Source organism: Narcine bancroftii, chromosome 11, assembly GCF_036971445.1.
Source record: "Narcine bancroftii isolate sNarBan1 chromosome 11, sNarBan1.hap1, whole genome shotgun sequence".
NCBI lineage: Eukaryota > Metazoa > Chordata > Chondrichthyes > Torpediniformes > Narcinidae > Narcine > Narcine bancroftii.
Window position 1 is genome coordinate 82,361,375 of NC_091479.1, and position 13,157 is coordinate 82,374,531.

Sequence of the window (13,157 nt, forward strand, 5' to 3'; positions counted from 1 at the left end):
CAGATTGGAGGCCTGTGACTAGTAGTATGCCTCCAGGATCAATGCTGGGATCATTGTTGTTTGTCATCTATATCAAAGATCTGGATGATAATGTGGTAAATTGGATCAGCAAGTTTGCAGATGACACTAAGATTGAAGGCGTTGTAGACAGTGAAGAAGGTTCTCAAAGCTTGCAAAGGGATTTGGACCAGCTGGAAAAATGGCAGGTGGAATTCAATGCAATCACGTGTGAGGTGTTGCATTTTGGAAGGACAAACCAAGAAAGGACGTACACAGAAAATGGTAGGTCACTGAGGAGAGAGGTACAACAGAGGGATCTGGGAATACAAGTACATAATTCCCTGAAAGTGGCGTCACAAGGGTTGGAAAGAGAACTTTTGGCCTTCATAAATCAAAGTATTGAGTATAGGAGTTGGGATGATATGGTAAAGTTGTACAAGACATTGGCGATGCCAAACCTGGAGTATTGTGTGCAGTTTTGGTCACCTAACTTCAGGAAAGATATCAATAGGATAGAAAGAGAGCAGAGAAAATTAACTAGGATTTTGTCCAGACTTCAGGTACTGAGTTACAGGGAAAGGTTAAACAGGTTGAGACTTTATTCCCTGGAGTGTAGAATGAGGGGAGATTTGATAGAGGTATTTAAAATTATGAGGGGAACCAACAGAGTAAATGTAGGCAGGCTTTTTCCACAGAGGGTAGGTGAAATACAAACCAGAGGACATGGATTAAGAATGAACAGGGAAAAGTTTAGGGAGAACTTCTTCACAAAGAGAGTGGTGGGAGTGTGGAACGAGCTTCCAGCTGAGGTGGTGAATGCAGGCTCAATTTTAACATTTAAGAAGAATTTGGACAGTTACATGGTTGGGAGAGGTATGGAGGGCTTTGGACTGGATGCAGCTCAGTGGGACTAGGCAAAAAAAATGGTTTGGCTCAGACTAGAATGGCCAAAGGGGCTTGTTTCTGTGCTGTAATGATCTATGGTTCTATATCCTGGGTCAGTTTTTACTAGGAAAGTATAGTCCAGAAAACATGGGGCAACTTAATCCAATTGCACAAGTACAACCCAACAAGACAGCCTTCTCCGGTTCTTGTTGCAAAACATACAGGCACACAGCCAGACATAACAAGAGTTACTTTTACCACATGAATTTGGCTGATATCTAAGCCAAATCCAAAAACAGGGATATGCCATATTGCCTTCTTGGGTGGGAATACAAGCAATACATATGCAGGACAAATAGACAGATATAAAAATAAATAAATGTTGTTTAATACATTGTGGTATCTTGAATGGGTAGTGTGACAGATCATTTAGTCGTTCAGCATTTCACATGTTTAAGAGACAGACTAGTAAATTGGGCTTGGTGGAAATTGATCATCAGCTTAGGAAGACAGTCATGTTGACAAGTGCAGCAGTTAACATGTGCTCAAATGATGACAATCTCCTGCTTGCATTGCAATTGCCATACCATTAACATGGATATGCCACTTAGTGAGCTATTCGTATGGATAGATGTTAGGGTCTCAACAGGCTTGGACCATTACTGCTTATTGCTTTCCTACAACTCAAGCAGGTTATAATTTGAAATTTGTCAAATATACTTTAAAATCCATACCTGCAAGAAAATGCTATGCAAAAGAGTTACTTTATATATACTCATGTAATTGTCAAATTTTTTGGACTAATATTTTGGGCCAAAATTTCGAGGAGGGGTCAACATTTACAAAGGTCAAACTTTTGACTGTGGTAACTACCTGTATCGTTCAAAGTGTCGGGATCTCTGGTGATGGACTCAGGACCTCCGATGGGCTCGGGAGCTCTGGTAGCCAGGCGGTCACGGCGTTGGGAGCTCTGGTGGCCGGGGCCTCAGGATCTCGGTTGGGTGGGTGGTGGGGGACAAAAGAGGGGGGTGTCATACAAAAGCATGCAATTTTTTGTCCAAAAAAGGGGGGGGGGGGAGCTGTCATCTACTACACAGAATCGACGATTACACAAGTATTTATGTCTGCAACAAAAACGACCTCCCTGGAGCCAACCATTTCCATTCTGAGTTACACTCTCAAGCTCACATCTGTCCATGGCCTTTCACACTACCCCACCCTGACCACCTGCAGATTGGAGGAACAACACCTCATTTTTCCTTTGGGTACCCTCCAACCCCAGGGCATAAACATTGAGATCACTGCATTCCACTAATAAGCTTGTTTTTCCCCCTCCCCCACCTTTAACTAGTTATTCCTCTTTCTCTCTCCATCTAGCATAGTCTCCTCCCTCCACCCCCACCTATCATCTCCCACCCTCACCACACCCCCTCCCCTCTTTTGGTCGGACATCTCTCAAGTTCCCCCACGCCTTGATGAAGGGCTCAAGCCCAAAACGTCAGTGATCTATCTTCACCTTTGCAACATAAAGGCACTGTTTGACCTGCTGACTTCTCCAGAATTTGTGTGTTTTTTTTCATTTAACCATAGTGTTAACAGAATCCTGTGTTTTACCACACAAGTATATACGATTCACACCAACCCTCTTTTCAATCTTCTTCAGCATGATGCTGAACCAAGCCATGAAAGACCCCAACAATGAAGACGCTGTTTACATCCGGTACCGCACGGATGGCAGTCTCTTCAATCTGAGGCGCCTGCAAGCTCACACCAAGACACAAGAGAAACTTGTCCGTGAACTACTCTTTGCAGACGATGCCGCTTTAGTTGCCCATTCAGAGCCAGCTCTTCAGCGCTTGACGTCCTGCTTTGCGGAAACTGCCAAAATGTTTGGCCTGGAAGTCAGCCTGAAGAAAACTGAGGTCCTCCATCAGCCAGCTCCCCACCATGACTACCAGCCCCCCCACATCTCCATCGGGCACACAAAACTCAAAACGGTCAACCAGTTTACCTATCTCGGCTGCACCATTTCATCAGATGCAAAGATCGACAATGAGATAGACAACAGACTCGCCAAGGCAAATAGCGCCTTTGGAAGACTACACAAAAGAGTCTGGAAAAACAACCAACTGAAAAACCTCACAAAGATAAGCGTATACAGAGCCGTTGTCATACCCACACTCCTGTTCGGCTCCGAATCATGGGTCCTCTACCGGCACCACCTACGGCTCCTAGAACGCTTCCACCAGCGTTGTCTCCGCTCCATCCTCAACATCCATTGGAGCGCTTTCATCCCTAACGTCGAAGTACTCGAGATGGCAGAGGTCGACAGCATCGAGTCCACGCTGCTGAAGATCCAGCTGCGCTGGGTGGGTCACGTCTCCAGAATGGAGGACCATCGCCTTCCCAAGATCGTGTTATATGGCGAGCTCTCCACTGGCCACTGTGACAGAGGTGCACCAAAGAAAAGGTACAAGGACTGCCTAAAGAAATCTCTTGGTGCCTGCCACATTGACCACCGCCAGTGGGCTGATATCGCCTCAAACCGTGCATCTTGGCGCCTCACAGTTTGGCGGGCAGCAACCTCCTTTGAAGAAGACCGCAGAGCCCACCTCACTGGTAAAAGGCAAAGGAGGAAAAACCCAACACCCAACCCCAACCAACCAATTTTCCCCTGCAACCGCTGCAACCGTGTCTGCCTGTCCCGCGTCGGACTTGTCAGCCACAAACGAGCCTGCAGCTGACGTGGACTTTTTACCCCCTCCATAAATCTTCGTCCGCGAAGCCAAGCCAAAGAAGATATACGATTTTTAAATCCATCATTGTTTAAATATAACTCTTAGCCAGCAGGGCTTCTCATAAATGATAAAATCTATAATTACAATAAGGTTGTATATTTAAAAAAAATCTGATTTGAATGATTTTTGTTTTTTGAAATTAAATTTTAATCTGAAATAAAGTCATCTCTGAATTTGCTCAGATTTTATAAACACATTACGGTTAATTAAATAGCAGTCCATGCTATTTTTAGAGCCTTCTAAAAGCTCTCAAGGAAATGACTCAAATCTAATTTGGTTGGAAAATGTATCAGTTTTTTCCATTTTGTTTTAATCATATAAAAACTTAAATATAACTGAAATTCAACAGCTTCCTTAATGACAGTTACACTAAAATAATTAATGTGGCTTCACCGATATCAGATGGGGGTTTTCTTCATAATATTTCTACTTTCACAATTCTACATGTGGAGTTAAGTGATAATATTTCTTTCTCATTAACTCGCTTATTAAATCTAGCACAACATTTAAATACAGTAATCTCTCAGTTGAGTTAAATGTCAACCGATAGACTTCTGCTTCTCTACAGTTGCTTCCATGTTTTATTTGAGTCACTTGTTTTCAAATTGGCTCTTGTGGTCTAAGATCTGTAAATCCTGCAATTTGTGTTTCCAGGAATACTTAAAATCAGAGATTTGAGCGATGGCCCAGGCTGCAGTACGTGCCATCATTGTGGAAAGAGAGGTTACTCATATTGTTTGAGTGGTAGTTCTTACCTTGTGGCTGCATTTCTGAAATTATAACAGAGCAAAGCCAGAATTTTTTTTCACTTGCATTGCTTCAGAGTTCATTCATAATTATCAATTATGTATAGAGTATAGAAACATTTCCATTGCTTAATCCAATTCTGTCTTTTCTGACAGAGCTTATCTATTTGTGCTCATTTGGACTGAATATGCTGTGGATTTATGTTTGCATGAATTGGATAGAATGGCTGATGCAGCCATCAGAAAGGATACTTTTACCACATGAATTTGCCTGATATCTAAGCCAGATCCAAAAACAGGGATATGCCATATTGCCTTCTTTGGTGGGAAATTCCAAATATTTACCTGCTGGATGGAGAAATTAGTCCTCTCTATCTTGAATGGTTGACTAGTTTGAGAGAGTGATTACTGTTTCTACCCCATCACGTACTTACCTCCCATTCTTCTCAACTCTCTAAATTATAGGCAGAATCTGGTTAATCCCCCATCATAGAACAAACCTTACCAACACCCCCCACCCCCACCACATCAATTTGCTAAATCTTAGTTGTATTCCTTTCAACATTGGTCTATCCTTTCTTAAATCTGGAGACCAGATGTACACAATATTCCAGGCATGGTCCAGCTGGGGCCATTATAATTGCTCCAAGAATTTATCACCTCTGTAATGGACATCTCCGGTAATGAAGGCAATACCATCTTTCTTCCTCATTACTTGGGGTTCCTGCAGATTAAATTTCAATGATACGTGTACAAGACTCACAGATTCTCTGAACACACACTTTTCAACCTCTAACCTCTTTTCTGTCTTTTCTACCCAATAAGTTGATTTCACATCTTTCCACTTTATTTTCCATCTACCATATCCTCACCCATTCACTTAGCCTACCTACCGTATATCCTTCCGATTCCTCTCCTCTTCACAACACAATCTGACACTCAGATTGTATCGGGAGCAAATGTACTTACATTACATTTGGTTTCCTCACCCAAATAACTGGACATAGATTATCAATAGCTGTGGTCCCAGCACTGATTCGTGAACCATTCCATAATCATAACCTCTCAACCAAAAGTACCCTTTGATCCTCCTTTTCTCTGTATGATAATCAAGCTTCAGTCAATACCTGTATGATACTAATTTCATTTTTTTTTCATTTTGTTAAATATCCCTTTGAGTGGAACCCAAAGTATTAAAAGCCTTATTAAAATCCAAATGCAGCTCATCCTCTGGCTGCCCTTATCTAATCTGCTAGTTACAATCTCAAAAAGAAATTGACTGAATCGTCACACATGACTTTTCTTACATAACTTTATATATCAAATGCACAGAGTCCTGCTATTATCCCTCCTTTATCCAAGGCAGACCCTTGGCGGCCGAGGACGACTTGCTTCCACTCTAGTTGTACAGATCCTGAGGTGATTGGTGAGGCTAACGTGGGAAATGCAGGAAGTGCCTGGTGAGGTAGGCAAGGCTAGTGAACTTGAATTTCTATAATGCAAGATCTGTCAACATTAGTACAGGACAGGAAATGACTATTTTTGAGGTCCAAATGAATTGCTTAAAAGTTGCTTGAAGAACCTCATCCCATTTTCCAACAACGTCATTGGTACAGATATGCACTTTTGGCTCAGACTCGTCATCCTCCTCTCCAACCTTGTCCAGAGATGCTCTGTGATATCCTTGTCCATTGCACCACCATGGAATCACAACTGCTCTTGGACAAATGCTTGTCTGCTCCCATAATTACAGGACCCCCAATAACTAGTGTATTTTAACCTTCCTGAGCAGCCCAGGAATGAATCACTGATGCTTTAAAGTTGACTCTGATTCCAGGGATACCCTGCCATCAGTATTCACAACTCAGTATTAGTTAGGAAGCAAAAGAAATCCCACAAGTTCTTGCTCTTGATTTTTTATGTTCATGTTCACTTACCCTAAATGTTCATTAGGATTGACTGCTGCTTTGAATGCCAGTGTTTTTATGCACAAATTACAGAAAGCCTGCAAGATTTAGATTGAGCAAGAACTTCAATTTGGCACTTTCACGTGCTGTGATACATTTTGTATCACATTATAATGCTCTATTTCTTATGCATGCAAGATGACCGATGTGGGACACATACCCAAAACTATGCAATTATTTGTGCTGCACCCATTTAGAACATGAACAGCTGAAACTGAGTCATGCTTTCTTATTTTAGAAACAATTGTAGGTCATTCGCAGGCCTTCATTCATTAAAACCATGTGTTTCGAAGGCAACTTATTCTGCAGTATACTACTCGGGCTCCATGGGAGACTCAGGATAGGACTAAAACCAGCTTTTTACAGAGGTGCCAATTATTGCTACTTTATCATGGGTGCACTTATTGTGGACAGTATCAGAAGCAGACCAGACATGTTTAGGGAATATAAAGGATGAGAGAAAGAAGGGCTCGTTTCCTGAGTGCGCATCATTCAAGAGTATTCACCTGAGATTTGTGAAGAGCAGCAATTCCAGATATTTGAATTTCCCAATTTGGCATCCATGAGGGCATGATCCATTGAAGGCTGATTTGCCCATGCACATGCATATCTGGTCTGCTCTGCCATTAATTTTATAGTCTCTCAAACGTTCAAAGTGGCAGTCCCTGATCTATGGGATATTTCTGTTTGCTGTGCATTCTAAAAGTTCTGTTTATATGTTCGATTTCCAGTACTTGGATTCTTTTTAATTTTTATTAGACACTTGCAACTCAATCAGTACAGATTCAGCAGTTGACAAAGTGTGCACTTTATTATGTCAGTGAAGTACAATATCAAGTCCCAAGGAGTTGGTTCTCATGACAAGCTGCTAATTATGAGACCAAGATACAATTAAATGTCATTGTCTCCCTGCCTGTTTGTTGCAAGCTAACAGTCCAATGCCTCAAACAACAGAATAAAGAATAGAAATCATTTTGAATACATGTGACTGGACTCCTTCCGTATCTCCTGAGTAACCTTGAGGACTTGGACAGTGACCACATGATTAGATGCCACAGTGTTCGACCACGGTGACCATCACAAACCCTGTACAATTCCATTGAAATGTGACAGCGCTCAGTGTGGTTAAAAACCTCAAAGTACAAATCAAAATGTAGCTTAACATCATTTACTGTGAACACACTGGAAAGATTGTGTGCTCATCATAATGCAAAGAAATAGCCCTTTCCTTAATGGTGCACAATTAGGACAGAGGAACATAATTGCACTAGAAAAAGCAGTATGGAATTCAAAGATTAGGAGTTTCCAGACTGAAAGCTTGGCCTGTAATGGAGGACCAAATATGCCTCATTGTGGAAGAATAATTGGAAGGACCTTCCAACAATTATTGACAATGCACCAACTATTTTCTCAAACTTGAACAGGCAATGTTTCAAGATATCTCAGAATTCATTTTGCTACTGCCATCAACAGCGACCTCACCAGTGAAGTGCACCAGTACTTGTAGCAGCCATACATGCCCAGGCCATAACAACCCCACCACCATGTTTCACAGATGAGGTGGTATGTTTTGGATCTTGGGCAGTACTTTTACACCTCCACACTTTGCTCTTGCCAACACTCTGATACAGGTTAATGTTGGTCTCATCTATCCATAAGATCTATTTCCAGAATTCTGCAGGCTCTTTCAAATACTTATTGGCAAACTGTAATCTGGCCGTCCTGTTTCTATGGCTAATTATTGGTTTTACATCTTTCAGTGAAGCCTCTGTATTTCTGTGAATTAAGTCTTCTGCAGACAGTCGTCATTGACACGTCCTCACCTGCTTCCTGAAGAGTGTTTCTGATCTGTTGGACATACATTTGGGGATTTTTCTTCATTATGATGAGAATTCTTCTGTCATCAGGAGTGGAGATCTTCCTTGGCCTCCCGGACCCTTTGTGATCACTGAGGTCATCTGTACGTTCTTTCTTCTTTATGATGTTCCAAACTGTTGATTTAGGAAATCCTAAGGTTTGGGCGATGTCTTTTACTGTTTTGTTCTTGTTTTTCAGCCTCATAGTGGCTTCTTTGACTTTCATTGGCACAACTCTGAATCCTCAGGTTGAAAAATGGCAATGACAGACTCCAAAGGTGATTAAAAACTTAGAAACAAGCCTAGCTCTCTTATACCTGCACCAATGAAATAATTAAATATACATGAGGACTCACAAACATCTGTGAAGCCAAATGTCCCAAACATTATGCTGCCCTAAAATGAGGGGGATGATGTATAAAAAGAGCTGTAATTTCTACATGATGTACTCTGACAATAAATCTGAACTTTAAATTTTGTGCTCCATTTTTATCAGTTTTATCTCCTTCTATAACCTATGTTACAGTGCTACAATGCCTCAAGAATTTTTTCCTAATTTGCATTTCTATATTTTTAAAAACATCTTAGAAATAACCCCTCAATGTTTCTACTTACAGTAGAATCATCCTCTTGTCTTTGTAGAATGTCTTTGGTATGACACATGGACAGCGGTTTGTTACATGATTCCATTCTTCACCAGACGTGCTCTCACCCCTGACCTGAACTCAGTTATTTCACGGAGTCACAAAAGACTTCAGATACTGTTCTATCTTTTTTAAAAAAAAAAATTTTTCACACTATGAACCATATTAACCAAAATACACATAAACATTTCCCTCTTGAATATACAATGTCATTTTCTCCCCTTTTCCCCCCCTCTCTTCCCTCCCTCTTTCTCACCCCCCTCCAAACCCACTAAACATTCAACATATACAATAAGATACTGTTCTATCTTGGAGCAAAAAACAAATTGCTGAATGAACCCAGCGGATCCGGCAGCATCTGTGGTGGTAGAAGGTAGGTTGATATTTCAGATCTTGAAATGTTGTCCATCCCTCTGCCTCCACAGATACTGTCTGTCCTGTCCTGATTAGCTTCTCCAGCAGTTTGATATTTGCTCAGTTACTGTAAAGCCTCTGGTATCCAGCACCTATGGGGATCGATAAGTGCCAGACAAGTGCATTTTACGGTTGCTTGACTTCTTACAATGCCTAACTAAAACTTATCTGCTGCCTCATGATCTGCTAATTTCTGCTCACCAATCAAGTCTAATATATGGATACCATGACAAATCTTGAATGTGCTAAGCCAGCTGTTTGATAAAGAACACGATGCCTCAATCTTCTCATGGAACTCCTTTCCTTTTTCTTGCAACATGGGTCCTGATATGAAACCATCTACTGACCTTTTCAAACTAAACCATTCGAAAAAAACCCTGGTTTTTGGAAGTATGAAGAGAGTGGCATTGCTCAACCTCAACAATATCAATATCAGTGTTGGACCTCATTTAAAACAGATTGATTTTCTGAGACTGGGCCTTAATGTCTTAGATGGTTGATGAGTGTGCAAGTGGTGGATTGGCAAACGAACAGTGCCCATTTTAAACATGTTTTTTTTTAACATTTTAATTTATTCTTATTATTTTCATTTTTATTTATTTTCCTCAATTTCTTTGCTGGTTGCTTGAATTCCACATACCAGTGAAGTATTTCCATTTGGATAAGGGACATGGAAAGATTCCATGTGAGCTGTCACATTTCTAAGCCAAGAAGAAAAACAATCCAGCTGCTTTTGAGTAATTTACATGATTAAAAAAACTGGTTGGTCATTTGAAATTAACTGTTTACCTTTTACTTCTCCTTTTTCCTTCATCTCCAATGTTCGCTTTTGTTTTTTTAATGATGTGAAAGTTTGAATTAAATTTCCCCCACATTTCCTCTTTTATATTTAGGTAGTCTAAAACCCAATGGAATTAATATTGAATTCTCTAATTTCAGATCCTTTCACATCTTCTTACACACACGATTCTTACCAATTCTGGCCCCAGCCTCCTGTTACCTGGTTTTCTTGCCATCCCCACCTATTCTCATGATCCAAACACCCCGCCCACTGGGTCTCCTATTCTCTCCCACCAACAGTTCCCATTTGACCACCATCCCTTGCTTAATTCAACTCTTCACCTTCCTTTCTTTTCAGATTCTGTAATCCGCCACCACTCATCACCTGCCAGTCTCTCCACCCATCCCAACTATCTGCCAATCCATCTCTCCTCACCTAGTTCCACCTATTAATTGTCAGTCTTGCCTCATTTTCACCTCCCTCACTCCTTTCTTCTTGTTACACTGCTTATCTCTCCTTTACACTCTCAGATTTCATGTAGTGTCTTGACCCAAAACGTCAACTATCTCTCACCCTCCACAGATGCTGCCTGGCCCACAAGTTCCTCTTTTATCTCTTGAACTGAAAGCAGTCCGATTGTAAAAGGCAGTAGACAGTTATTCTTTTTGTGAGGTTGGGATTGTTGCAGAGAGAGAGTGGCGTGCAGAGTGTTCAGAGGAGGTGAGATTGGAATAAGAGAGAGGAGTGGTGAAGTTGAGACAGTTGATGTCTTGGTGCCAGTTGGAAATAAAAAGATCCAGAGCTGGCAAATGGCCAGGACGAGGTGTCCAAGAGGAGGAAGAAGTCTTAAAGTGGGAGAAAGGGTCTTGAGTGAGGCTTGTAAAATAAAAAGATGGGTCCAGTGGTTCTCAATCTTTTTCTTTCCACTCATATCCCACTTTAAGTAATCCCTATATCATAAATGCTCTGAGATTAGTAAGGGATTGCTTAAGGTGGTAAGTGAGTGAGAAGGGAAGGTTGAGAATCACTGCTCTAAATCCATTTGTTACCGAAATACTTTGCTTGAGAAAAATTGTCATTGGCCCATTTCCTTCGGAGTTATGAAACCGTGCACATAACGAGTCAATTAGGTACAATTAAAACAATGGTTTTCAAACTTTTTCTTTCCATCCACATACCACCTTAATTAGTAAAATCCCTTACTAATCACAGAGCACCCATGGCATGGGGATTACTTAAAGTGGTAAGTGAGTGGAAGGCAAAAGGTTGAGAACCACTGGGTTAAAGGTATTAATCACCGGTCATGGTGCAAGTATTAATCACACTCTTCAGGATGAAACGTGTGCAATTCTGAAGGGAGTTCTGCTTTGCTGAAGGTGATCCGTCCCTGTCTGGCCTTTCACCCAAGTAAACTAAAAGATCCAAAGACACTCTGAAGGACCCACCCGCTCCTATGACGGCCGACGTCTACTCTTCAGCCCACACCAAGTTCCCCATTGTTGGAGCTCAGAGGAAAGTTGCAACGAACCCCTGCCCGCAGTTATTTTAAAGTACATCAGGAGAGGTAATTTACTTTTACACAATAATTCACAGTCCATGGGGTACTTTGAAACTTTTTGGTCATCAGCTGGATGTTACACCTCGGAATTAAGGGCAGAATCCCATTCCCATGATTTACTACCGTCCGTTTTCCCGAGGTTTCCTATTGAAAGCTGTGCGGGGGAAAGGTGGATTGATGCAGTAGGACCGATGTGAGTTCAGTCCTCCTCCCAGCTCCCCCACCGCTGGGAACTGCTCGCTGGACGTCCAACCACTAGCACTTTTCGGAGAAATCCCTTGCAAAATGTACACGTTGACTAACTTCCTCCTCATAGTTAGAGACGCTTCCGCGTTTCTCGGTGCACACATTTGAATTCAGCAAGTCGTGATTGTTTTTACTGCTGTGCACGTAAAACCCGGCAAGGAACTGCACGGACGCGGCAGGACCTGGAGCAGAGTTGCCGGAGACCCCCAGCAGGTCAGACAGTATCCCTGGGTTGAAATAGTCCACGTTTCGGTGTGAACCCTTTATCTACATCAACTCCCAAGCCTCGACCATGAGAAAGACTCTATTTTAGATGCAGGTTATGATGAATAGAATTGGCTAGGAATAAAAAAAGCTTTAAAGATCTTTTTATTCAACAAAATGTTGAATGGCAGAATGAACAGACATTTTTTAAGTATGACCAAATGAAGCATTTTATTTGATCTCGAATTTCCATGTCTTATTGTTCTGAAACTTATAGACAAACTTTTTGAACTACATTTTGTGCATAAGGTATAATATCAGCTTTATATTATAAAATATGAAATGATGCAGCCGAGATAGGTAAACTGGTTGACCATTTTGAGTTTTGTGTGCCCGATGGAGATGTGGGGGGGCTGGTAGTCATGGTGGGGAGCTGGCTGATGGAGGACCTCAGTTTTCTTCAGGCTGACTTCCAGGCCAAACATTTTGGCAGTTTCCGCAAAGCAGGACGTCAAGCGCTGAAGAGCTGGCTCTGAATGGGCAACATGAGATAGACAACAGACTCGCCAAGGCAAATAGCGCCTTTGGAAGACTACACAAAAGAGTCTGGAAAAACAACCAACTGAAAAACCTCACAAAGATAAGCGTATACAGAGCCGTTGTCATACCCACACTCCTGTTCGGCTCCGAATAATGGGTCCTCTACCGGCATCACCTACGGCTCCTAGAACGCTTCCACCAGCGTTGTCTCCGCTCCATCCTCAACATCCATTGGAGCGCTTTCATCCCTAACGTCGAAGTACTCGAGATGGCAGAGGTCGACAGCATCGAGTCCACGCTGCTGAAGATCCAGCTGCGCTGGGTGGGTCACGTCTCCAGAATGGAGGACCATCACCTTCCCAAGATCGTGTTATATGGCGAGCTCTCCACTGGCCACCGTGACAGAGGTGCACCAAAGAAAAGGTACAAGGACTGCCTAAAGAAATCTCTTGGTGCCTGCCACATTGACCACCGCCAGTGGGCTGATATCGCCTCAAACCGTGCATCTTGGCGCCTCA

The 13,157-nt window shown here is 42.0% G+C and overlaps 2 protein-coding genes across 5 annotated transcripts in view; one reads left to right on the forward strand and one right to left on the reverse strand.

The window, feature by feature from the left end:
• The window catches only part of bcl2l13 (BCL2 like 13), a 79,352-nt gene that overhangs the window by 56,821 nt on the left and 9,374 nt on the right, over nt 1–13,157 (forward strand). The gene's annotated exons all lie outside the window — the stretch shown is intronic.
• The window catches only part of LOC138746033 (BH3-interacting domain death agonist-like), a 37,715-nt gene that overhangs the window by 12,993 nt on the left and 11,565 nt on the right, over nt 1–13,157 (reverse strand). The window contains exon 1 of one of the 4 annotated variants that reach the window (XM_069903730.1): nt 1,759–2,243. The exons of the other annotated variants lie outside the window; for them this stretch is intronic. The gene's annotated coding sequence lies outside the window, so the exon portion shown is untranslated. Of the gene's footprint in view, nt 1–1,758; nt 2,244–13,157 lie in introns of those variants that run through there. 4 annotated transcript variants of the gene reach the window in all.